The 27,804-nt window shown below is 45.6% G+C and overlaps 1 pseudogene; it reads right to left on the reverse strand.

The window, feature by feature from the left end:
- Positions 1-5,330: 5,330 nt before the first annotated feature.
- Positions 5,331-27,804, reverse strand: part of LOC117457073 (NACHT, LRR and PYD domains-containing protein 1-like) — a 123,743-nt pseudogene continuing 101,269 nt past the window's right edge.

Below are 27,804 nucleotides of genomic sequence, written 5' to 3' on the forward strand. Positions count from 1 at the left end.
GGTAACCCGAGAGCGTCAGCTCGTTTATCGGATCTTAATGTTGGTGTTGGCTCTACAGCATGTTAAGTTTCATGTTGGACCCAGTCTTTGGCCAATTGTGATGTTTGCCTGTTATGACCCCTTTATATTCTGCCCCAGCGTGTCCAAGCACAATCAGCGTCTCCTGCAATGGGCTCTGATTGTGCGGGATTACCACAGTAGACACCCATCATTAAAGGGTTCAGAGAATGTGTTGGCCGATGCTTGTCCAGGTTGAGTTGAGATGTTAGTGGGTGTTATTAGGAGTTCGTTAGTGTGTTAGGTTCACAAAATTGTGGGTTTGTGTTTTAAGGGGGGGGGGTGTTACGGATGCTGTCTGTCTGTTCTTTAATCTGCCTGAGTGTTTGCAGCTGTGTGTGAGGTTATGCAAATGAGCTGTGTGGTTGCCCCAACATCATTGGCTGTCATCTCCTGGTCCACTTCCGAGGACACTGATTGGAGCACGCCGGGCCCGACGTTCTCCAATCCCTGTGCAAGCCCAGCGCACACCTGCTGGAGAGGACTACAAAGCTGTGGACAACCATCACTCTGGAGGCTCTGCTGCGATCAGACGCCTCATACCTTTTGCTCGTGTGTCATGGACACTACAGACTGTGTTTAGTGACGAGTGTCAACCTATGTATTCAGTGTCGAGTGACCACTTATGTGCTTACTGTTGAGTGTTTAGAGTAGCTTAGTTAGAGTGTAGAGTAGGTTAGTTAGGGTTTAGAGTATCATTAGGATTTTGTGACTGTTGCTTTAGTTTAGCTGTGTTTTGTCCAGACTCCCTTTTGTTAGTTGTACCACTCTTGAAGTGAGGTTTTGTTTTGTTCTTTATTTAGCACATTAGTATGTATTTTCCCTGTATGCCTTTAGACTCCTTTTGAGTCCTCCCTTAGTTTGGTTATCTGTCAACCTGTGCCCTTTTGGCCCTTTTGTTTGTTTCAGGCTGCCTGCCTGCCATTTTGTTACACCTTGCTTTATAATAAAACCACTTATAATTATACCAATACTACTCTGGTCGTGTCGTTTCCCTTTTGTTCCCCCTAGCCAATTTGGAACGTAACACAGAGTATAAAATATATTGAAATTTATTTTATTTGCACTAATATTTTTTGTTCCGGTGACAATTTGAAAGAGCTAATGGAAGTGATAACAGTAGAAATTATTAAAGTAAAACATTGGTTTGACACAAACAAATTATCATTAAATATAAGCAAAACAAAGATTATGTTATTTGGAAAACAAAAAACAAATCCACAGATACAATTAATACTAGATAACATACACATAGAAAGAGTTTATGAAATTAAGTTCCTTGGTGTGGTTTTAGACCACAAAATCAGCTGGAAACCTCATATCACTCATGTAAAAGCAAAACTGGCTAAAACTATCGCAATATTGGGAAAAGCCAGATACATTCTGGACTATAACTCATTGTATACTCTATATAACACACTAATATTGCCATATCTGATTTACTGTGTGGAGATTTGGGGAAACACGTACAAAACCAACCTACAGCCGTTATGCACATTACAAAAAAGGGTTATAAGAGTTATCAATAATGTTGGATATCTTGAACACACTAATGTATTATTTTTGAAGTCACACATATTGAAGTTCATTGATCTGGTTAAATTTAAAACGGCACAAATCATGTACAGAGCCAGACATCATCTACTTCCTAGGAAATTAAAAACATTGTTCATAGACAGAGAGGGTGGGTATAATTTGAGAGGAAATCTACATTTTAAACAACTCAAGGTCAGAATAACTCTTAGAAGTATGAGTTTAACAATCTGTGGGGTGACTTTATGGAATGGTTTGGAGCAGGAGTTAAAACAAAGCACAAGCATAATTCAGTTTAAAAGGATGTACAGAAACACTTTTTTGGAAAAATATGAGAATGAAGAAAGGTAATTGAAGATGAGAAATGACTGTATATGTAATGTATGTATAAATGTAAATGTATGTAGGAATAACTTGCATAATGATTTAAAGGACAATCATTGATCAAGTAAGGGGTGGGAATTAATAAGCATTTGCTTCCTCCTGCTCCCTTTCGGACACATATGATTTATTATTATTATTATTAATATGAAGACATTTTTTTTGTTGAATATACAAATTATTACTATGAATGTGGATAAATACTGTATTATAACAATACGGTATTCTGTTTTTCACATTTGTTATTTGTTATCTTTTAATCTGTTCGAAATAAAGACTGAAAGAAAGAAAGAAATTTAGATTTGATTATTATGATTATTCTTTATATCTATCTATCTATCTATCTATATAAATCTCACAATGGGGTAGGTTACAGGAACTTTTCATCAACAGATTGTTTTAGTCTGGCTTAACTCTTCACTGTTTCGTTGCACACACTTTAAATGTACTGGCTATGCAAAACAGAAGGTGGGGCTCATTATCAAATAAAAAAACGCCCGTTTGTTAGGCGAGAAAAACGCCCGTTTTTACAAAAAATGGGCGGAATAGTGGCATATTGGGCTTTCCATACTCGCGGGGGTTTAATGTGAGCGCCATGGTCATTTTATGTTCGTGTAAAAGCACATTTTTCACTCGCGCGCTAAAATATTGACCCAATTCTGGCTCCATAAACTGGCTCATTGCAAAGAAGTAGACAGGGTTGGGAGAGAGTGAAGAGAGAGAGAGGTTCCAGCATGTTAAATGTGCCACGAGGGGGGATAAAACACTGGACAAGGTCTACACTAATATTAAGGGGGGCTACAGAGCTAAAGCGCTAGCGCACCTAGGCCAGTCAGATCATGTGTCCCTTCTCCTAATTCCGGCCTACTCCCCCATCAGGAAAAGTGTTTCCACCACTATAAAGACAATTAAAACCTGGCCTTTAGACGCCATTCCACAGCTGCAAGACTGTTTTGAGAACACCAACTGGGGGATTTTCGAACATGAGGACCTGGAACAGTACACATCAGCAGTCCTGGGATACATCAAGCACTGTTCAGACTCCGTCACTGTGGATAAGCGCATCCGGGTTCATCCCAACAAGAAGCCGTGGATGACTGGAGAGGTGCAGCGCCTGGTCAGGGAGAGGGACATTGCCTTCAGGACTGGTGAGAGGGAGCTGTACAGCACTGCCAGAGCCGACCTGAAGCGGGGGATCAAGCGGGCCAAGATGGACTACAAGGGGAAGATTGAGGACTTCTTCCGGGGCAACGACTCCAGGCGGGTGTGGCAGGGGGTCCAGCAGATGACCAACTACAAACCCAGCCACCCCTCGCCCGACGGGGGTGACTCTCAGCTGGCGGAGGAGCTGAACTCCTTCTACGCCCGCTATGAGACGGGGCTATCGGAAGCAGCCACACCATTACATCCACCTGCCCTCAGCAGCCTCACCCTCACGGAGCACGAGGTGAGACGCACACTGAAGGCAGTGAACCCGAGGAAAGCAGCGGGGCCGGACGGAGTCTTGGGACGGGTGCTGAGAGACTGCGCTGACCAGCTGGCGGGGATCTTCACCAAGATCTTCAACCAGTCCCTGTCCCAGGCCATCGTCCCATCCTGCCTGAAAACATCTACAAATCATCCCGGTGCCGAAAAAGAACAACATCGGCTGCCTAAATGACTACCATCCAGTGGCACTTACCTCCACCCCCGCTAAAGTTTTTGAGAAGGTGGTCCATCCCCACATCGTCTCATCCCTCCTTCCCGGTCTGGACCCCCACCAGTTCGCCTACAGGGCCAACAGGTCCACGGAGGACGCCATCGCCACAGCTCTCCACTCTACCCTGTCTCACCTGGAGAGTAGGGGGAGCTACGCACGGATGCTTTTCATGGACTTCAGCTCTGCATTTAATACCATCCTCCCTGACAGACTGGTGACCAAGCTATCAGTCCTGGGAGTATCCCATTCCTTGTGTCTATGGATTAAGGACTTCCTGTCTGATCACCCCCAGAGAGTGAGGATTGGCACCCACACCTCCACGTCCCTCAGTCTCAGCACCGGATCACCACAGGGCTGCGTGCCGAGCCCCCTACTATACGCCCTCTACACCTATGATCTCATCCCCGCCCACACCAGCAACTCCATCATAAAGTTCGCTGATGATACCACCGTGGTGGGCTGCATCTCAGGGGGTGACGAGACCGCGTACTTGGAAGAGGTGGAGCAACTGCTGGAGGTGTGCAAAGTAAACAACCTGCAGCTGAACAAGCTGAAAACCCAGGAAATGATCATTGACTTTAGGAGGAAGAAGACCGTCATGCAGCCCCTGTACATTGATGGAGGCTGTGTGGAGAGAGTCTCAGTGATCAAATTCCTAGGTGTTCACCTAGCGGAGGACCTGTCCTGGAGGACAACACCACGGCAACCGTCAAGAGGGCACAGCAGAGACTCTACTTCCTGAGAATACTCAGGAATTACCACCTCAGACAGCATCTGCTTGTGTCCTTCTACCGCTGCACCATGGAAAGCATCCTCACCAACTGCATCTGCGTGTGGTTCCTCAGCTGCACAGCCGCAGAGAGGGGTGCGCTCCAAAGGGTCATCAACTCGGCCCAGAAGATCATCGGTTGCCCCCTCCCCCTCCCTGGAGGGCAGTCAAAATCCTCAAGGATCCACACCACCCGGGTAACGAGCACTTCGTACGGCTGCGCTCAGGCAGGCGCTTCCGTACCATGTCTTCCCGGACAAACAGACCCAGGGCCATATGTGCACTAAACGCTGCTAATATTTAAATTATATAAGCCTTCCGTGCAATACGAGGGGAATCGTGCAATTTAATGTATTATTTAATGATGTACATATTACCTATCATGTCTATTTTAAGTCCCATTTATTGTTTTTATTGTTTTTATAGTGTTTTGTTGTTTTTATATTGTCTTGTTGTTTTTATAGTGTCTAGTTGTTGCGTGTTGGCACCTTGAGTTTGTTGTAATTTTGTTGTACCTGTACAATGACACAATTAAAGATCTATCTATCTTGTTGTGTTGAGAATATTCAGGAGAATATTTGTCATTATTCCAAAAAATAACAAATATATATATTTTCCTCTAAGGTACATTTAGAACAGATACAAAATGAGCGATTAATTTGCGATTAACTATTTTAATCGACTGACAACCCTAATATATATATATACATACATACACCAAAGGAAGGCCAATACGGGTAGCTGCTCTCAGGAGGGAGTCCAGGAGAAAAGAGAGAAGGAAAGTGGCCTTCGCCCAGAATCTGTGTTACCTTCAAGGACAAGGGGAAAATTGTACAGGTAACAAAACAGAGGACTAGAGTTCAACTGTCACACACTCCAGGAGGTTAAGCCTCAGCTCAAGTTGAGCTTTCTGTAAAGATACGGGTCCAGCTCTCGGAGAGCATTGATCAGAACCCTGCTGGCTGCAGCTCCTTTATTTCGCACCGCGTCCACCACCTCTCGTGCTCCGTCATGTTTGGGTTTGATTCTGGCTGACGTCATTTCAGATTCACTGATCACTTCAGACTCAAAGAGTTTATCCAGAAGGTCGTTGAGGACAGGTGGAGTCACTCCTCTAATGAACTCTGTCCGAACTGAGAGCAGCCTCTGGTCTGCTGGGACTCTGCTCTCTGCTGGGACTCTGCTCTCTGCTGGGACTCTGCTCTCTGCTGGGACTCTGCTCTCTGCAGGGACTCTGCTCTCTGCTGGGACATTTCTCTGGGACAATGCATGTCTTGTACCTGCTAAATAAACAGGGAAAATGCTTTTGTTAACCAACAATCACATTAAACAGATCTCTTAAAAATTAAAGTAACTCGACAATCCCAGAGGTGGATTTCTGTTCACTTAAAGTTATAATATGTAACATTTCATCATTCAAATGTATAAAAACTCTATTTATACTTGGTTGAGTTGTGTACATAGATTATCCCAAATGGTTCAGAGAGATGTGTAATTTTAAAGATAACAATACGTTTCATCACGGTCTCCTGGAATGCTGTAATCCACTTAAGCATGAGAAGCTGAAGACTACAACTCCCATGATGCCACGCTGTTTCACCACTACACTAGTTATTACTATAGTTATAGAACATTACAGGTTGTGTGTTTAATGTTGTTATGATGCGCTGCCATGGAGCCTTAATAGAGAAGGCTATGAGATGGAGCTTTAGAGTTATCAGTCTATCACTGGGTCTGAGCTCAGGTGGAGTCTTTACCTTCCAGTGACAGGCGACAATACCAGACATTATTTCCATCTTCGTCCTTGAGCTTCAAATCCACTGTCTCTGTGCTCGTCGTCAGGGAAACTTGAAATGTCGGATCGTAATCTGGTCCAAAACTTGATTAAAATGTTTTACTCTGAAAACTAGAAGCAGAAGTTAAACGTGTATCTGTTTCTTTCCTGATTGTGGATCCACATGCAGATACATGTGTGTTAATGATCATTGTGTACCTTTAGAGGAGTATCAGTGGCTCACCTCAGGCTGAATGAAGAAGCCCTCAGGTTCACAGTGCACACTGTAACCTTTGTAGAGTTCCAGCTCACAGTCTGAGGAGATTGTGATGTTCACAGCAGGTCTGTGTTGATCAGCAACCTTTAGTAACAGAGTAACTTTAGTTATGCTCAGATAGTCAAGGCAACTTTATTTAAAGATCACATTAACCTGTTAGACCCCAAGCCTGTTTTTCAGGTCTCAGCTTCGAAAATGACATTTCCAGAACAAATGACCATATCTTCCCTTCTGGGGTGGAAATGGGCGTTTTTACCGTTTCTCTGGAACCCATTGGTCGATTTTGGTGATTGACCTCTCTTTCTGACCGTTAGTGTCACAATCTTATGAAGGACCCAAATGCAGCACTCGAGAAACCATGGAGTATTGGTAATGTACTTTATTGGTAATAATACCAGAGCAGAGGAATACCGGATGATGTACAGGCACGAACCGGAGGACATCGGGCAGAAGGTTAGTCAGGGCTGGGCAGAGGGTCAGGGAGCAGGCGAGGCGGTCAACGAAGGTACAGGCAGGGTCAGACAGCAGGCAAGGCAGGATAGTCCAAGGACAGGCAGGATCAGGGATCAGGCAGAACAGGCAGGTCGGGGACAGGCAGTGTCGGAACCGGGTAGGCAATCTGGTGACAAACGCGTGAAAGACTAGCATGAAGGCAAAGTACGATCTGGCAACGGGTGTGTGTCTGGTGAGGGTTTAAACACTGGCAGTGAAGCTAATGGGTGCAGAAGAGAAAGAGAGTGAGCAAAAACGTGGGTGTGGTTAACAGGTGAGACAGGTGAATGGAAAACTACTGGTGAATGATGGAGCAGACTGTGACAGAACCCCCCCCTTAATGGACGGCTCCTGACGTCCCTAAATGCTAATCTACAGAGGAGGGTGGGAGGTAGGGTTAGTACTCATCTGAAAAAGTTCTTTCAGCCTCCTTCTCCTGCCCCCTGTGGGAATTGGTGTCCTCATCAGAAGCAGGCCCCTCGCTGTCCTCCTCGGAAGAGCTGACAGTAAGTGGAGAGACTCTCCATGTGTCTCTGCCCGTCGATGTGATGACCTTAGAAGGTTGCTCGGGATTGCGCCGATGGAACTCTCTGATGAGCCGGCGGTCCAACACATGACGAGCTGGAACCCAAGACCTCTCCTCAGGGCCGTAACCCTCCCAGTCTACCAGGTACTGGATTCCTCTCCCTCTGCGACGGGAACGAAGCAGTCAATGGAAGGTGTATGTAGGGCGGAAAACCAATCATCAATTATCCTTATAATCTCAAAAGGTCCAATGAACCTCGGTGCAAGCTTTTTTGACTCCACCCGTAAAGGAATATCCTGGGCGGACAGCCATACCTTTTGGCCCACCTGGTAGACGGTTGCCTTGGAACGTTGGAGGTTGGCAGAGGAGGCGTACCGGTTGGCCGAACGAACAAGAGTTATCCGGGCTTGATTCCAGGTGTGGCGACAGCGACGGATGAAAGCCTGGACGGACGGACAGGTAACCTCCCTCTCCAGGGCCGGAAACAGAGGGGGTTGGAATGTATTTATACTGAAATGGGGACAGCTTGGTGGCCGAACTGATCAGCGTGTTGTGGGCTTACTCGACCCAGAACAGTTGTTTAGCCCAGGTCGCTGGGTGCTTGGAGGCTATACAACGTAAAGCCGTCTCGATCTCCTGGTTCTTCCTTTCAGTCTGACCGTTGGATTGAGGATGGAAACCGGATGACAGACTGACCGGAGCGTGCAGAACTCCCTCCAGAACACCGAAGTAAATTGGGGACCACGATCGGAAACCACACCGGTAGGTAGCCCATGGAGCCGGAACACTTGGAACAGGACCAGCTCTGCCGTCTATTTAGCTGAGGGGAGCTTGGGAATCGGCACAAAACGAGCCATCTTACTGAACCAGTCTACCACCGTCAAGATGGCAGTGTGCCTGTTGGACGGTGAAGGTCCAGAGAAATGTAGGACCAGGGGCGATGAGGGATAGGCAGAGGTTGTAGTAAACCAGCAGGAGCTTGGTGAGAAGACTTGTGTTGATTGCACACAGGGCAGGCATTAACAAATTCCCTGGTGTCCTCCTTAAGTGTTGCCCACCAAAACCTTTGCTGGACTACCTCCCGGGTACATTGGATACCAGGGTGGCAGGTGAGTCTGGAGTTGTGGGCCCACTGGATAACATCAGACCTCAACATCTGCGGAACGAACAGGCGGTTCGGAGGACAGGCACTGGGTCCCGGCTGGTCCTCCAGGGCGGCCTTGACCCTCTCCTCCACTGCCCAGGTGAGGGCGGCGACGAGCTGAGGAGTCGGAAGGATGGTGTCCGAGCCTCTGGGAATGTTCCCTTCCTCCCCAAACTGACGAGACAGAGCGTCAGCCTTAATGTTCCGAGAACCAGGGCGGTAGGAGAGGGAGAAATTGAACCGAGTGAAGAAGAGGGCCCATCTAGCCTGTCTGGAATTCAGTCTGCGGGCCGACCGGATGTATTCCAAATTCTTTTGGTCGGTCCACAGCAGGAAAGGTTGACTGGTCCCCTCGAGCCAGTGACGCCACTCCTCCAGAGCCAACTTCACTGCTAGCAGCTCCCGGTTTCCTACATCATAGTTTCTTTCCGCTGGTGTCAAACGCCTCGAAAAGAAAGCACAGGGATTTAGTTTTTGACTGTTCGTTGCTCGCTGAGACAGGATGGCCCCTACCCTCATATCAGAAGCATCCACCTCCAAAACAAATTGTCTTTCAGGATCGGGTACTCGGAGGATGGGGGCGGAGGTGAACCTGGACTTAAGGTTCTGGAACGCCTCCTCAGTCGAGGAGGACCACTGGAACATAACCTTAGAGGAGGTTAGGGCTGTGAGTGGAACGGCCAAGGTGCTGTATCCACAAATGAACCTCCGGTAGAAGTTGGCGAACCCGAGGAACTGTTGTAGCCGCTTCCGGGAGTCTGGAACCGACCAGGAAGTGACTGCATCAACCATCAACCTTGGTGATCCAAGTAAATGAATACATGCTGGTCCAACATGTCACGGAGCAGGTCATTTACCAACGCCTGGAATACTGCAGGGGCGTTGGTAAGTCCAAAAGGCATCACCAGATACTCGTAGTGCCCCGATGCGGTGTTGAAGGCGGTCTTCCACTCATCCCCCTCGCGAATACAAAGTGGTACGCGTTACGCAAGTCCAGTTTGGTGAATATGGTTGCTCCCTGCAGCAACTCGAATGCAGAGGAGATAAGAGGCAGTGGGTATCGATTCTTTATAGCTATGTCATTAAGACTCCGAAAGTCGATACAGGGCCTTCTTCTCCGCAAAGAAGTACCCCGCTCCAGCGGGTGATGAGGAAGGGCCAATAATCCCAGCCGCCAGAGAGTTATTGATATAAGTCTCCATCCATAGAAACTCTTTCCGGAGCAGACAGGGAGTACAATCGACCACTGGGAGGGCTGGTGCCGGGATGCAGGTCGATGGCACAGTCGTAAGGCCGGTGTGGTGGTAGGGAAGTAGCTCTCGTCTTGCTGAATACTTCCTTGAAGTCCAGATATTCCGGTGGAACCCCTGTAACATCCGGAACTTGGCTGGGGTTCACCGAACGCTGAGGCGCGGCAGCCTGTTTCAGACAGATTTGATGACAAGAGGGGCTCCACTCCAAAATGGCTCCCGTCTCTCAGTCAATGTTAGGGCGGTGGCGGCGGAGCCATGGGTAACACAGGATAAGCGGGATATGTGGAGACCGGAGAACACGAATAGTGTATATAAATAAACTGAATAGTTTCGTGATGGTTCCCGGAGAGGAGCATGTGAACGGGTACAGTCTGATGAGTCACTGTCCCCAGCAGGTGACCGTCTAAGGCGCTGGCTGGAACTGGGCGAGATAAGGGAACCCGGTCTATTCCCAACTACAGCATAAGCTCTTCATCCATAATACTCGCGTCCGAACCAGAGTCAATAAAAACTGCAAGAGCCTGAGAGCTATCCGGTAATAGCAACCTGGCGTGGCTCAATGGTCTCTGAGCGGGAACAAATCCAGGGGTTTGGCTCACCAGTATGTTCCCCATTACTGCTGAGCCCTGCCTTTTACTGGGCAGTGAGAAACCAAATGGCCAGCCCGGCCGCAGTAGAGACATAAGTTACTTCGCCTGCGATGTTCACGTTCCTCCATGGTGAGGCTGGTGCGACCCACCTACATGGGCTCATCACCCCCTGGTTGCGGCCCTGGAGTGAGGGGAGGAGTCCCCTGAATTTTCAGTCCCGTCGCCACCATATTTGTGCCGGACACAACATATGCGTGTGGTGCATGTTATTGGACCCTAGGTGGCGGTCTTCTAATAGGGTTGTACTTGTACTGCATGGGGGGTGGCAGAAAGTCAATATGAGAGCCCACTTACCACATATTAAACAAATATTAACGCACTGTGTACTTATACCTATGGGTTGTGTCCGACAACTCAATATGGGGTCCCACTTTCCAAATATTTGTAATGTTGTGGGGGGTGTCCGTCAACTCAATATGGGGTCCCACTTCCCAAATATTTTTACCATGTACTTATACTTATGGGGGGGGGGGGGGGGAATCTGAAGTATGGAAACTTAAACCCACCCATAATTTTTTTTCAATAACATTTAAAATTTCTCACATAATCCTGATTTACGTGAATAGTCGGAGAGGCTAGTGCTGGAGAAGAATGAGCAAATTGTAAAAAATTCCAAAAATGTGCTTGGCGCTCCGAGCCTTTGAGAGTGTGTTGTTTAGCTTGTGTGGAACCCGCTTGCAAAATATGGGGACCCTGCGACCTTCCACAAGGTCAAAACCGAGGTCAGAGGTCACGTTTTCATGCCGTACTGTGCCCTTTACGGCGGAAGGTCGACCGCCTTGAGCTTGCTCTCATTAGAACCGGCTCGAAAAGTACATGCAGATTGATGCCTCTGCTGCTCCTAATGTCAAAGGTTAAGGCTTGAAATGTAACAAAGCTCCAAAGGTCAAAGGTCACGCTTTCATGCCGTACGGTGCCCTTTACAGCACAAACGAAGGTCCGACCGCTTTGAGCTTGATGTCATTTAACCGTCTCGGAGAGCAGATGCAAATGGATGCCTCTGGTGCGACTAAATGTCAAAGGTTACGGCTTAAAATGTACCAAAACCTTCCGTTAAGGCCTTTTGAGAAGCCGCAGTGCTCCGTGAGTGTTTAAAGTACTTTGAAAAGGGCTAAAGAGATAATTTTTTCACAGGGAGCCTCTAAATAGGGCCCACATCAGGAATCTGAAGTATGTAAAATTTAACCCACCCAGAACTTTTTTTCAATAAAATGTCAAACTTTCTCACAAAATGCTATCTGGAGCTTAGCATCTGACAGGCTTGTGTTGGCAGAGGGGAAGAAAATTAAAAAAATTGAAAAAATGTGGTTGGCGCTCCGAAACTTTGAGAGTGTGTTGTTGCACTTGTGTGGAACCCGCAACATTTGTGGACCCTGCGACCTCGGACAAGGTCAAAACCGAGGTCAGAGGTCACATTCGCAATGCCGACAGTACCCTCGACGGCGCAAAGGAAGTTCCGACCGCTTTGAGCTTGCTCTCATTAGAACCGGCTCGAAGAGTACATGCAGATTGATGCCTCCGCTGCTCCTAATGTCAAAGGTTACGGCTTGAAATGTAACAAAGCTCCAAAGGTCAAAGGTCACGCTTTCATGCCGTACGGTGCCCTTTACAGCACAAAGGAAAGTCCGACCGCCTTGAGCTTGATGTCATTTTAACCGTCTCGGAGAGCAGATGCAAATGGATGCCTCTGGTGCGACTAAATGTCAAAGGTTACGGCTTAAAATGTACCAAAACCTTCCGTTAAGGCCTTTTGAGAAGCCGCAGTGCTCCGTGAGTGTTTAAAGTACTTTGAAAAGGGCTAAAGAGATAACTTTTTCACAGGGGGCCTCTAAATAGGGCCCAGATCAGGAATCTGAAATATGGGAACCCTAGCCCACCCAGAACTCAATCAAATGCCATCATGCATTACTGCCATTGACGTCTGACTGCCCTAGCTCCGCCCCCTGAGGTCCTAGAGACTCACGAAGCATTTGAGTGACGCAATTGATATTCACAGCAAATGTTCCCCGCTATATGTAGTACACTGGTGTATAATTTCAGGGATCCAGCTGCTACAAATTAAAAAAATGTGCTTGGCGCTCCGAGCCTTTGAGAGTGTGTTGTTGCACTTGTGTGGAACCTGCTTGCAAAATGTGGGGACCCTGCGACCGTGTACACAGTACTAAGAGCCATTTCATGTTATTCCCCTCCCCCACCACAAGGCTGGCAGATTCGAGGCAGTGCAGTTGCAGTGATATCAGCGTTGCTCATTGGTGCGGATGGTCGCGAGTTCGAATCCATGCTATGGCATGCATGCAACATTTTTTATATTTAGTCAAGAGATAATTATATGTGGAAAGTTGTCTTCTCAGACTCTCCATATTTGAAGTTGATTATTGTATAGTTAGTGTTATAGTATTTTAGGGTAGTTAGTACAATAGGTTTATTCATTTTGTAACTATTAAATGTAAAATATACGTTTTTCACACGCAGGGATTACTTCCATTTGCTTCGTCTTGGTCTGTAGATGTGATTTGATGTGTCGTTTATACATTTTGATGGCGGAAAATATATGAAAATGTCCTGTTGATATACATACTGAGAAATATATCCATATATATGAGACTTTTTTCCCTGTAAACTCTAAGCGGCCCTGTGTTGTACTGAGATTAGCGTTAGTCTTTGCTCTCGGGGACCCGGGTATGATACCCGCCTGAGACCTTTTAATGGAAATGTGAAAATTATTTAAAATTAGTTGAATTGAGAGAGGCATATTTTTAAAATAATTATTATAGGTTTAGTTATTATGGAATTATTAAATATAAAACAATTTTGTTGAATTAAGAGAGGGATAATGGGTTACATTATAATTTATGTCAGGGTGAACAGTGAATGTGTGAAATACTAATATTATGCTAACCGCTAGTTGCTAAGCTAACGGCAGCCATTTCAATGTATTTTTCCATTGAAAATGCTAACCGGTAGCAGCAAAGCTAGCATCACAGCCACTGGTCCGTTTGCGGATACTTTGCACACGTTTTTCACACGCTAGAAGTCTGGGAGTACTTCGGTTAGCGTCGTATTGATCTGTAGATGTCATTCGATGCATCGTTTGTCCATTTTGATGGTGTAAAAGACTACTGTCTGCACGAAATCCGAAACCGGAAGTCGGTTTTTGAAAGGACTCAGAAGAAAAACGGCTGCCTCACTTCATGGAGGAATGTCTCCCCGCTCCATGTGCACTCTGGCCCCGGTACATGTGTTGCCTGGAGACCCCCCAGTATGGTTCTTCAAAAACTTTAAGTTTTTGAACTGGTCTCTGGAGGAATGTGAGGAAAGTGGAGTTGTCAGGGGACTCTACCCGCATATGAGGCACTATTTTCGGATACATTTCATCCATTTTCACCCCTTCCTCTGGTTCTTCCAAAAGTTAACATGCTTTTTCTGACTCTGGAGGAATGTAAGGGGAGTTGTCAGGGGACTCTACCCGCATATGAGGCACTATTTTCGGATACATTTCATCCATTTTCACCCCTTCCTCTGGTTCTTCCAAAAGTTAACATACTTTTTCTGACTCTGGAGGAATGTAAAGGGAGTTGTCAGGGGACTCTACCCGCATATGAGGCACTATTTTCGGATACATTTTTTCCATTTTCACCCCTTTTCTATGGTTCTTCCAAAAGTTGACTTAGACTTTTTCCGACTCTGGAGGAATGTAAGGGGAGTTGTCAGGGACTCTACCCGCCTTACGGGACACTATTTTCGGATACTTTTTTTCCATTTTCACCCCTTTTCTATGGATCTTAAAAAAAGTTAACTCAGACTTTATTAAATTATTTTTTTATATATGACTTAGTTTTTAAATATAGTGGGGATAGTGGTATTAACTAGTACCCAGTACTGGGAGGGACTGACTTTGATTGCAGATATAGCAATATTTGAATAAAAAAAAAAGTGCACCACAATATATATATATAGTATAATATCTATTATAATAATTCTATTTTGAGTACCAGTTTCGGGTGGGTTTCGAACCTGGGACCTACCGGACCAAAGACCAGTGCTTATCTCAATGCCCCACAAGTGGCACTGATGGAATGTATTTATTCAGAAATAGCAGATTCTGAATGACCCAGTTATGTGCTGCATTCACATAACTTTTACCCAGCTTTCACTGCTCACTGCACCACAGCGCTACTTATGAATTGACCCAAGTGCATATTTAATAGTTATAAAAACTATTATTATTATTATTTTGGAATTATTAATAATATTGAGAAGTGGGCTTCCATATTGAGATGTGGGATCTACAAGTTATAAAAACTATTATTATTATTTTGGAATTATTAATAATATTGAGAAGTGGGCTTCCATATTCTCAATAACTTATTGAGTGTACAGCAGGACCATATGCAAGCCCACTTACTCCATATATCAAAGCCAGTTCATGCTAAGTTATTGAGTGTACAGCAGGACCATATGCAAGCCCACTTACTCCATATATCAACGCCAGATCATGCTAAGTTATTGAGTGTACAGCAGGACCATATGCAAGCCCACTTACTCCATATATCAAAGCCAATTCATGCTAAGTTATTGAGTGTACAGCAGGACCATATGCAAGCCCACTTACTCCATATATCAAAGCCAGTTCATGCTAAGTTATTGAGTGTACAGCAGGACCATATGCAAGCCCACTTACTCCATATATCAAAGCCAGTTAATGCTAAGTTATTGAGTGTACAGCAGGACCATATTGACCACCGCATGTTTGTGGAGAACCTGGTGCTAAATCACTTGCAGATGACCTGATTTTGGATCGGGGTTTCGTACGTAGCAGAGCAGCTCCTTCGCTGCGATCTATTGAAAGTCAGCCCTTGATCCAAGCTTTTGTCGGCCGTGGGCGTGGGCGTGGGCCCCACCGACCCCGCACACACCTCAGGGTGCCTGGGGCAGAGTCCTGCACGGGTCTGATTTTCAAGACCCGCTCCCGCCCCGCACCCGCGACGTGCAATACCGAACCCGCCCCGCTACCCGCACATATTGCCAATTAGTTCCGCAACCCGACCCGACCCGTCGGCACAAGATCCGCGACCCGACCCGAACCCGCATAGCCTATATATGAGCAGTGAAAACGTGAAATTATTAACACACGCAGTTGCATATTTGTCTCAAAAAGCGTGGGATGTTGGTTATTTCCTCCATCTAGGAACCAAAAGCCTCCCAGACGCTGGGTTTCGCTCTTGAGGAAGTGTTATTGAAAATGCTGTATTCTCCGCTAGAGAGCTTCACCTCAGCCATTTCGAATGTGGCGCGCTCAGCAGCAGATTGATGCGCTGCAGAGGTTATGATTATGCACGGTCCCGCGGGGGAGAGGTCTGAGGATTTAAACATTAAACTAAATTATCATTATTTCAATATATTTACTATGCAACACCCGCGACCCGACCCGCATCATCTTTGTTTTACCCAGAACCGAACCCGGAAAAAAGCGTTTGGAAAAATACCACCCGCGAATCACCTTTTTTGCGGGTCACCCGTCGGGTACCCGCGGGTACCCGACCCGATGCAGGACTCTGGCCTGGGGTAGCACACGCGCAGAGAGTCACTAGCAGAAGCACAGGTGTGCAGAAGCAGCAGCGGGAGCAGGGAGGCACTTTCTGTGGTGCTGAACCCCAGTTCAGCACCACGGAGAGCATGAGGCATGCTAAGTTATTGAGTGTACAGCAGGACCATATGCAAGCCCACTTACTCCATATATCAAGGCCAGTTCATGCTAAGTTATGGAGTGTACAGCAGGACCATATGCAAGCCCACTTACTCCATATATCAAAGCCAGTTCATGCTAAGTTATTGAGTGTACAGCAGGACCATATGCAAGCCCACTTACTCCATATATCAAAGCCAGTTAATGCTAAGTTATTGACATTACAAATATTTGTTAAGTGGGACCCCATATTGAGTTGATGGGACCCCCGACATCGCCACCTGGTGGTCCGAGGCGGAACAGTGTACGGCAAAGGAATATAGGGCATAAATACGGTAATGGGCGCCTAAAATCGGGTCGAGGGGTCGAGGTCGCGACCCCCGGTAGCGCCGGGACCCCGGCGAGACCTCGCGGGGTCCGAAGATTTTACAAACGTGGAGGGGCGTGTGTAAAATGGGAGTTAGCGGAGGCTCCGGCTGCAAGTGTCCGGCAGCTCCATAATATGGCCCTTTCGGACATCCCAAGAGATCAGTCCAGCTACTTTTGGGAAGAGGCGCTGGAGCAGCCACTACTGCCGCTAGCTGCTGCACAGTAGCCGTTAGCTGCTGTAGCTGCACAGCTAAATAGGTTAGCGTCTGGTCGTGTGTAGAGTTAGCATGATGAGCCTCAGTGGCCAGGGAGGCTATTGAGGCTTCCTGCCTCTGGACAGCGTCCTCAACTCTCTCAAAATGGTCAAAAGGTGAAGAGGAGTGCGCTGGGTCCATGTTCTGGCCAGATCGTTCTGTCACAATCTTATGAAGGACCCAAATGCAGCACTTGAGAAACCACGGAGTATTGGTAATGTACTTTATTGGTAATAATACCAGAGCAGAGGAATACCGGATGATGTACAGGCAAACGAACCGGAGGACAGCGGGCAGAAGGTGAGTCAGGGCCGGGCAGAGGGTCAGGGAGCAGGCAAGGCGGTCAGCGTAGGTACAGGCAGGGTCAGACAGCAGGCAAGGCAGGATAGTCCAAGGACAGGCAGGATCAGGGATCAGGCAGAGCAGGCAGGTCGGGGACAGGCATGGTCGGAACCGGGTAGGCAATCTGGTGACAAACGCGTGAAAGACTAACATGAAGGCAAAGTACGATCTGGCAACGGGTGTGTGTCTGGTGAGGGTTTAAATACTGGAAGTGAAGCTAATGGGTGCAGAAGAGAAAGAGAGTGAGCAAAAACGTGGATCTGGTTAACAGGTGAGACAAGTGAATGGAAAACTACTGGTGAAAGATGGAGCAGACTGTGACAGTTAGAGCCAATAGAATCGAAGGGGGGTTGTCACATACACACCAACGTTACCAAAAAAAGGTGGGGGCTTTTTGCACACAGTTTTGCATCAGAGTGAAGCTGTCTCTAGCTCTGACATCTGGAAACGAGAAAGCAGGTTTATTGCTTATGGATAATCAGAAATCATTTAAAAGTGACACAGACACATTGGATTAACCTATGGATTAACTTCAGCAGCGTTTTTATCGTTTTAATGCCATTGAAGACAACTTTTGACCAGACAACGACCAAGGTAGGCCAAGTTGCCGGTTTTAGCTACCTAGCGCAACATGTTTTGATGTCTGTTCTTGTTAATATCTCTGCGAGTTCTTATCATAAAGTGATAATGTGTGTACCGATCGAATCTGTGTCTTCTCGCGATGCGAATCAATGGGTTGGATGCCCAAAAAATATAAATAATAAGGGTTTTATGAGTGAGTTTCTGTGCAGTAATGCGTTGCTAATTCAGAGGCTGAGCGTTAGCACTGTGTGGTTTAAAAAAGAAAAGAAAAAAAGATCAGTTTGCTGAATTTCTTAACGTTACATGGATATAAAACATTCATAGTTTATTAAATATTAAGATGCCATCAGACACTGTTTCCTGCAGATGATGCGTTTTTCCCCCGGTACCGGGGGGAAGGGGCTTAACAGGTTAAACAACAACAAACGTTGACAGACCTGCTCCACAAAGTGATGAGATACACAATCAATCACAACATAATTATAAGTATTTATTGCCTTTGTAAAGGAATATTACAAATAGATTATTTTAATTCTTTGAGATAAGCTATTGAAGAAGTTATTCCAACGTTAACCAAAACACAAACCGTCTGTGTCAGTTATACAACACAAAAGGCTGCTGCTCAAGCTGTAACATGTGGCTGGTAGGGATGAGATCACGTTGTCTTGGCAGTGACTCATCTCAGCAGGTATTTCAGGTCTGTGTGATGTGTTTAACATTAAAGCCATCCGTTTCCGCAGACAGAAAGACATGCTGAGAGAGAATCATACAAAACCACAAAGAGCGATCTGAAGATTTACAGTTCAGGTAGATCTTATTCTCCTCCAAGCACGAGAAGGTTTGAGAAGAGGAGCAGTGTGTGTGGAAACAGCTGTGGTTTAAACCAGTGTTTAGTCTGATGGTGAGCACATGGCCTTACCTCCTTCTTAGGGACGTTTTTCTGCAGCAGATGTATATCCAGTGTTTGCTCCTCTCTGACCGGGGGTCGTAGGAACACCAGAATCTTGCCCTTTATCCGCAGAAGCAGAACCCTTTTAATGACATCCCAGACCAGGCCAAAGAGAGAGAGGTGAGGCACCTTCACCACCACGTGAGTGCGTGTGACCTCCAGCGGCTCCAAGATGCTCAGGCCTTCATCAGTGATGTGGACGACAGACAGCAGGCCGTCCAGGAGCAGCGCTGTGGAGCAAAGAGCTGGTCATCTGTTGCATTGCTGCTGAAACAGTTTCATCATATTCAATGTCCCACCACTTTAGCTCAGAGCTAATGTTCATCTAATGTCATTCACTTTGGAGCCTCACTAGGATGTACCAGTTTATATCCTTCACCTTTTATTCTAATGTTTCATTATTGTTCCGCCCCCTGTTATCTTTCTGGATGTGAGCATTTGCTGTTATGCATAAACTTTATTCATTATTTTTTATTCACAAGACTGCTGAAATGTTTTTAATCTGCTGCCAGAACAGCTTGACTGTGTCCGCTCTCATGTCTGAGTGATTCTCTAGATGTGTGAAGAGTTTTCTAAAGCTTTTAGGGTGTAGGAAGTCTAACTTATAAATGTTGTTGTCTGTTGTTTTGTTTTGTCCATGGTTCAGCCAGACTGACAATGTAAAGAGCAGAAAGAGCAACAGATGAATAACAAAGTAAGAATTCATCAAACTGCTTAGCATCACAACAGTAACAGAGAGTTAGCGTTGAGTTAGCACTCTTAGCAGCTGAGCATGCTGTGGACTGACCAATCACAGTTTAAATCTCTTTAATATTACAGTGAGGAGACTGCAGAGGGCCCATAGAAAAACTAACTCAGTATTTAGAGCTGCATTGCATCGTATGCTTCAATAATGATGTCATGCAACACATCGACTAAATGGATGTTTTATAATGTCATTCTTCTTCTTTTGAAACAGATGTGGTGCCTGAATTATATTGTTGCTAAATTTGTTAAACTAGTTTAATAAAGCTGCTTTATAACTCTTGAACGCTAGTGAATAGTATAAAGTGCTAATCATTGAATAAGTGTATTTGTTAACACTAGATGTCTTTACCATCCTCTGTCTCGCTGTGTGGCAGGTGGAGCTGGCAGATGGCAGCTTCATCAGAACTCTTCACCTCGAACAGCGGCCCTGCTTTCTGCTTGCCAGCTGATTGGAGGCGGCTCTCCTCCCAAGAGACCGTCCTGTACAGAACCTCCGCCTCCTGAGCCATGACGAACACCAGGCCAGTCGAAGCACACTGGAACTCACCTGGACCAGGACACCTGAACCTGTAGACACACAGGGGACAGGTTACTACACCAAGCCTTCACTGAATGACAGGTGTTCATCCAGCTGGAGTCTGACCTGGAGGAGGGTTTGTTGAAAGATCTGAAACACCTGATGATTACAGGAACATCACTGAAGATGCGTCCACATGCATCAGAATGTGTGTGTAAACACATTTTCATTAAATTAACAAAATGGCTACTCCAGTGAGGATCTAGACTGGCACAAGAAAACAATCCTTCCTACAGACAGAGGCATTATTTTATTTACGTCTGTTGGAAAGAGATTGGATGCAATACCTCAATGTGAAAGACATGAAATCAAACACAATGTGTTTAAAATAATGTTTGGTCTTGTTATAGGATTACCTGTATGAAGACTCAGTTGTGTGTTCAGGTGAGAAGGATTCAGGAGCCTGGATCAAACAAAGTTAGTTATTTTAATAGAAATCAAGTTAAGTTCTAGCTTCATGAAACCAAACCACAATTCCACAACATATTCAGACCAATTTGAAAAATGCAAATTAGTCTGGATCATCTGAGTTCATCGTCAATTTCAAACGGGTTATTAATGGCTTAACATGTCACAGAAGTACCAGCCAATCACAGCACATTATTACCAGCCAATCACAACACAGTAGTAGCAGCCAATCACAGCACAGTATTACCAGCCAATCACAGCACAGTAGTACCAGCCAATCACAGCACAGTATTACCAGCCAATCACAGCACAGTATTACCAGCCAATCACAGTACCTTGGGGCGGGATATTGTTTAGGTTTCTAGATAAATTGCGAGCGTTAGTACATTTAACTTGACAGCCCTAATAATTATATTTCATTCAGTGGTGAAATAAATATACTCCACTCTGTACAACTGCTCCTCTCTCACCTCTCTGTCTGTCTTCACTTCCTGTTCCACATCGGAGTCACCTGATGGAGAGAGGTGGGGACAGAGAACAATGATAATAAAACAATAATAATAATAATTATTGTACTATAAATATATTTTAAGATCAGATTTAATGTACAATAGTTTGATGAATGGAGGATATGGTTTTAGTACTCACAGGTCTTCTGGATCTTGGCTCTGATCGTCTCACCTCTGATCCTGCAGGGATGAACACAATCCAACAGTTTTGGATCAAGTTTAAAATAAGTGTTTGTTCTTTGAGTCAGCTTCAGAGTCCTGACTGATCTCATGCTTTACATCCCATCATATCTTCTCTGCAACACTACGACTGACTGCCACAGCTCTCAGCTGCATCACATGAAGTAACTGCTCATTAGGCTAGAAACTAAAAACATGACAGGAAACAAAACAGAAAACCTTTTCCACTCTTCTGTAAAATCCTATATGTCTGTTAGAAAGTTGCTAACTAACTAAATGTGGCTTTGCATTTTCAGCTTACAATATATAGTTGATGGAAGAATGAAAGAAACTGCAGTCAGTGGGAACATCACTGATCTGTTGAGATTCCCCAGAGAGAGAAACACCTCCCTGTGTTTAAAACAATACTGCTGAACCAGCAGAGACCCCGTACTGACCTGAGAGTCTCGAGTCTGCAGTCTGGACTCTCCAGAAGATATCTCAGCAGCTCCACTCCTGAATCCTTCAGAGCATTATCACTCAGGTCCAGATCTCTCAGATGGATGTTGGACTTCAGAGCTGAGGCCAGAGCAGAACAGCTGATCTCTGACAAGCTGCAGTCCCTCAGTCTGAATAAAGAACACATGATGTAACTTTAGAAAACAAAGTTCCTGTTTGAAATAACTCCAGGTTTAATAATCTGCTCAGAGCTGAAGAAGGTCAGAAAGTGGAAACTCCACACAGGTTAAAAACGGTAAGACACAGAAAGAGGGAAAGAGCTCTCATTAATATTAAAGACAACGTGCTTCTACTTCAATACAACGAGGAGACTTCACATCTGAGACTCTGCTCCATCTACACTAACTCATGATGTGCAGCCAGACAAATACAAACCACAGAAACTGATTCCACTCAAGATCACAACGTTTACAAAGATCACAACTCAGGATGAATTTTAAATGTGAAGAAAAACCTCCAGAATATGTATTTTAGGAACAGTGGAGTCATCAAATCACAGCATCTTCAGAGTGAACTATTCAGCCAGCATCAGCATCATGGAGCTTCAGGAACATGTTGGAAACAGCAACAACTGAACATACTTGTTAGTGTTGGATCGTTTTAATATAACTATTTAATTAATGTATTTGATATCATTTATTAAAATCATGATGGAGAATACAAGATGAATTTCAGCTGTTTAAAAGGTTCAGAGTGAATTCTGCAGTGAAGGTTTTTGTTGTTATATTTAAATGTAAAGATGAACATTGCATTATGCAACTGTAGCATTAAGAGGCTCAGTGAGGATCAGAGTGATATCAGCCTGATGTCTGCAGCTCAGAGTCAACACAACTCTCACATATTCATCTCAGCACACAAGTTACAGATGGAGAACTGACCTGAGAGCCTCCAGTCTGCAGTCTGGACTCTCCAGGAGATCTCTCAGCAGCTCCACTCCTGAATCCTGCAGAGCGTTGTGACTCAGGTCCAGATCTCTCAGATGGATGTTGGACTTCAGAGCTGAGGCCAGAGCAGAACAGCTGATCTCTGACAAGCTGCAGTTTATCAGTCTGAATAAAGAAAACATGATGAGGATAAAAATCAGTTTATAATCCAATCAGATGTTCAGGTTTATTACGTGTAGCTCAACATTCCTGTCTCCTAATCAATGAGCTTTTCCCTGAATTACAGTGACTGTCTTTCTGTTATTGTGGGTCATCATAATATCAGCCTTCTGTTTATTATCTGTGAAAACATTGAAATCAATGGGAAGCAAGAAAAACATGTATGCTTCAGAGATCAATGTGAAACTAATATCAGTTCAGATAAACTTCTTTATTCAGATGTGACCATTTACTAAAGACAACATACATTTACTTTAACAACTAACAGTGGATATCTAACATTTATATTTTAAGAAACAGTCAACTTTTATGACTGCAGACTAAATGTAGTACAAGAACAATGAGAATATGAACAAAAGGACTGTGGCAGTGGGGTGTGGTTAGAGCGCCGGCTGCTGGAGGGATGGGGCTGGCTCCAGACAGCTGGACGAGGAGCAGGTAACCAGGTGAACAGTAAAGCATGTCAGTAACCTGGTTCTTGTCTCTTGGTCTGGGTCCTGGGGCAGAACGACTTGCCCCGAGAAAGCCTGTCACTGGCAGCAGTGTTCTGTCTGTTTCCTAAAGTATTGATGTATTGTTTGCAAGCTGTGGCCAGTCAATAAAGCTTTCTTTTAGGCACGCCTTCCTCTCCTTCGGTCCTTTTTAACTGGGTGAGCAGGAAAACCCTCACAACGACATATACAAATGTCTGGTTGTTCAAGCATTAGGTTCAACTGTTAATGAAACACATGAGATCTCCAGCAGCAACAGAGAGTCAGTGAACTGACCTGAGAGCCTCCAGTCTGCAGTCTGGACTCTCCAGGAGATCTCTCAGCAGCTCCACTCCTGAATCCTGCAGATTGTTCTCACTCAGGTCCAGAACTCTCAGATGGATGTTGGACTTCAGAGCTGAGGCCAGAGTAGCACAGCTGATCTCTGACAAGCTGCAGTCCCTCAGTCTGAATAAAGAACACATGATGTAACTTTAGAAAACAATGTTCCTGTTTGAAATAACTCCAGGTTTAATAATCTGCTCAGAGCTGAAGAAGGTTAGAAAGTGGAAACTCCAACAGGTTAAAAACGGTAAGACACAGAAAGAGGGAAAGAGCTCTCATTAATATTAAAGACAACGTGCTTCTACTTCAATACAACGAGGAGACTTCACATCTGAGACTCTGCTCCATCGACACTAACTCATGATGTGCAGCCAGACAAATACAAACCACAGAAACTGATTCCACTCAAGATCACAATGTTTACAAAGATCACAACTCAGGATGAATTTTAAATGTGAAGAAAAACCTCCAGAATATGTATTTTAGGAACAGTGGAGTCATCAAATCACAGCATCTTCAGAGTGAACTATTCAGCCAGCATCAGCATCATGGAGCTTCAGGAACATGTTGGAAACAGCAGCAACTGAACATACTGGTTAGTGTTGGATCGTTTTAATATAACTATTTAATTAATGTATTTGATATCATTTGTTAAAATCATGATGGAGAACACAAGATGAATGTCAGCTGTTTAAAAGGTTCAGAGTGAATTCTGCAGTGAAGGTTTTTGTTGTTATATTTAAATGTAAAGATGAACATTGCATTATGCAACTGTAGCATTAAGAGGCTCAGTGAGGATCAGAGTGATATCAGCCTGATGTCTGCAGCTCAGAGTCATCACAACTCTCACATATTCATCTCAGCACACAAGTTACAGATGGAGAACTGACCTGAGAGTCTTCAGTCTGCAGTCTGGACTCTCCAGGAGATCTCTCAGCAGCTCCACTCCTGAATCCTGCAGATCGTTGCCACTCAGGTTCAGAACTCTCAGATGGATGTTGGACTTCAGAGCTGAGGCCAGAGCAGAACAGCTGATCTCTGACAAGCCGCAGTAGCTCAGTCTGAATAAAGAAAACTTGATGTAACTTTAGAAAACAATGTTCCTGTTGAAATAACTCAATGTTTAATAATCTGATCAGAGCTGAAGAATGTTTTAACGTCGGCAATGATGTAGAAACAAATCCCTGATAATCTGGAACTCTCTGCAGCAGTTTCTCTCATCAGATGTTTAACAACTCCTTCCTCTCCCTCACAGCTCATCAGTACTGACAGCATCTCCACTGACTCATGGAGCACAGAGTGAGTCTGTGGAAGCTCAAACACACTCCCTCACACATTCACCTTCTCTGATCTTTGTTATTCTTAAAGTTTGGATTCCATTTCCATTTGGAAACACAGAAACAAATAAAAGCATTAAAACGTCTTCAGGCAAATTCTGAAAATCATAAACACAAAGAGATCTGTATGAACTGCAGTCAGTGAACTGACCCGAGAGCCTCCAGTCTGGAGTTTGGACTCTTTAGTCCAGAACTCAGCATCACTCCTGAATCCTGCAGCTTGTTGGCACTCAGGTCCAGATCTCTCAGGTGGGAGGGGTCAGACTTCAGAGCTGAGGCCACGACTTCACATTCAGTCTCTGAGAGTCCACAGCCAGAAAGTCTATAATGACACATATATCACAACTTGTGTTAGTATATGTAGTGGAGAGTTAGAGATAACTCAGTGTTGGCACTAGTTTTGTGTCTATCACTAGGTTCACCCAGGTGTGTCGGCCAGTGTGGGTCCACTGATTTCAAAGGCAGACACCCATATGCGTTTGTGAATCGGACCCGCCGAGCGACTCGCGATCTGCCTACGGTACGTTTCGTGTATTTCTACTTCTTTAACCTGACTCTGTATATAAAGAGAGAGAATGCATGCCATGGATGAATGATGAATGAAGTCTGTGATTTAGTTCAGATGGATGACATTAATTAAGATAGCTAGGTAAATACAGTATTGCTCCCCTGTGTACATGGCGTGTGTGGGGGGGGGGGGGGGGGGGGTCTGTGTGTGTGTGTGTGTGTGTGTGTGTGTGTGTGTGTGTGTGTGTGTGTGTGTGTCTCTGTGGTCTGTGTGGGGTCTGTGTGTGTGTCTGTGGTCTGTGTGTGTGGGGGGTCTGTGTGTCTGTGGTCTGTGTGTGGGGTCTGTGTGTGTGTGTGTGTGTGTGTGTGTGTGTGTGTGTGTGTGTGGGGGGGGGGGCCTGTGTGTGTGTCTGTGGTCTGTGTGTGGGGTCTGTGTGTGTGTGTGTGGGGGGGGGGGGGGGCTGTGTGTGTGCCTGTGGTATGTGTCTGTGGTCTGTGTGTGTATGTGTGGGGACATATACTTTTTTTTAATCAACTATATTATTTTTTTCTCAGGTACCTGGCAACCGGTGACTCATACAGGACCATAGCATTCAGCTATCGGGTCGGTCATGCAACCGTGGCTGTCATCGTCAAGGAGGTTGCGGGTGCCATCTGCACCGCCCTGGTCGAGGAGACCATGCCGGTACCACAGACCGAGGACTGGAGAGCCATCGCTGCTGGGTTCCAGGAGCGCTGGAACTTTCCGAATTGCGTTGGTGCCATTGATGGGAAGCACGTGGTGATCCAGGCTCCGGCAAATTCTGGGTCCCTGTACTTCAACTATAAGTCCACCTACTCCTTGGTACTGCTGGCTGTCGTGGATGCCCAGTACCTCTTCAGGGTAGTGGATGTCGGAGGCTTTGAAGGAGCAGCAACGGTGGGAGCCTGCGGAATTCTGCTTTTGGAGAGGGCCTCAGAGGTGGCAGTCTGCAGCTACCACCTGACACCGTCATCCCAGGAGCAGAGCGGCTCGGCATTATTCCCCATGTGTTTGTTGGAGATGAGGCTTTTCCGCTGCTGGACAACCTGCTGCGTCCGTTCCCTGGACGTCAGCTCACGCGTGAAAGGAGGCTGTTCAACTACCGCCTCAGCCGGGCCAGGTTGGTGGTTGAATGTGCGTTTGGCGTCCTCTCATCTCAGTGGAGAATGTTCCGGCGTGTCATCACCACCAGCCCGGAGGTAGCAGAGTTGTGTGTGAAGGCCACCTGTGTGTTGCACAACTTCCTCCGCAGGAAGACGATAGGAAGGACATCACGCACACCTGTCGCAGAGTCCACGGATGAAGCTCCAGCTACTCCAACCCTGCGTGATGCACCGACAATGGGCTCCAACAACGCCACACGCAGATCCATCCAACTGCGGGACACCTTCTGCAGCTATTTCAATGAGGAGGGTGCAGTGCCATGGCAGCAGAACGTGGTGTAGGGTCACCATGGCTCTTTTAAGAGCCTCCAAAAGCTCTTTTAAGAGCTACCCATATTTTTAAAAAAAAGCAAATATTCCAAATGAGCCATTTTAAAAACAAACATTCCTAATAAGCATGTTTCTTAAATTGATATTATGCATTGCTAACGACCTTTTTCCTTCAGCCCTGTTTTTACTGATAAACCACTCGTGATTTCAACAGGTTTTCACATGAACAATTATACAGAAGACAGCACATTATACATCGACTTACATGAAGCTTCTGTATCTTCCGTATGTTGTAACTGACAAACGACATGAACAAGTGAAGATACAGTATAGCCATAACATACTTTAAATATCTTTTATTTATAATAATGTATATGTAATATTGTGAGTGAAGTGTGTGCAGTGATGAGTGCAGTGATGAGTGTAAAACATGTCGTGTGGATCAGTATGGCTGTATATAACAACAAAAAGTGATGAATCAGTCTTCCTCCTGCTCTGCTTCAAAAAATGTCTTATGAATGGCACATTTCAGCCTTATCTTCTTTGCCATGGACATCCTTCGCAATGAAGGCAAGAGGCCCCGGAGAAACAACTCGTCCTCGTCCTCCTCCACCACTGGACGAGGTTGAGGTAGTGGCATGGAGAGATGGCTGACAGCAACCCTTTCTCAAAGGCGGACATCTCCCTTCCCCTTCTCCTTTTTCCCCGGCCCTCAACATTATCCTCCTCCTCTCCTGTCTGCCCTGCCTCCTCTCCTGTCTGCCCTGCCTCAGCTTGCTGGCTGCTGGCTGGCTGAGTCTCACCAAGGCTTTCATCTAGCTGGCTTTGGCTCTCATCCTCTGGCACCTGGCTGGGGTCAGGAGTAGTACAGGGGGGTGGAGGCAGGGTTTGCCGGGGGATATTGCTGGATGTCTCACGGTCAATGAGAAAT

Source organism: Pseudochaenichthys georgianus, chromosome 13 (assembly GCF_902827115.2).
Source record: "Pseudochaenichthys georgianus chromosome 13, fPseGeo1.2, whole genome shotgun sequence".
NCBI lineage: Eukaryota > Metazoa > Chordata > Actinopteri > Perciformes > Channichthyidae > Pseudochaenichthys > Pseudochaenichthys georgianus.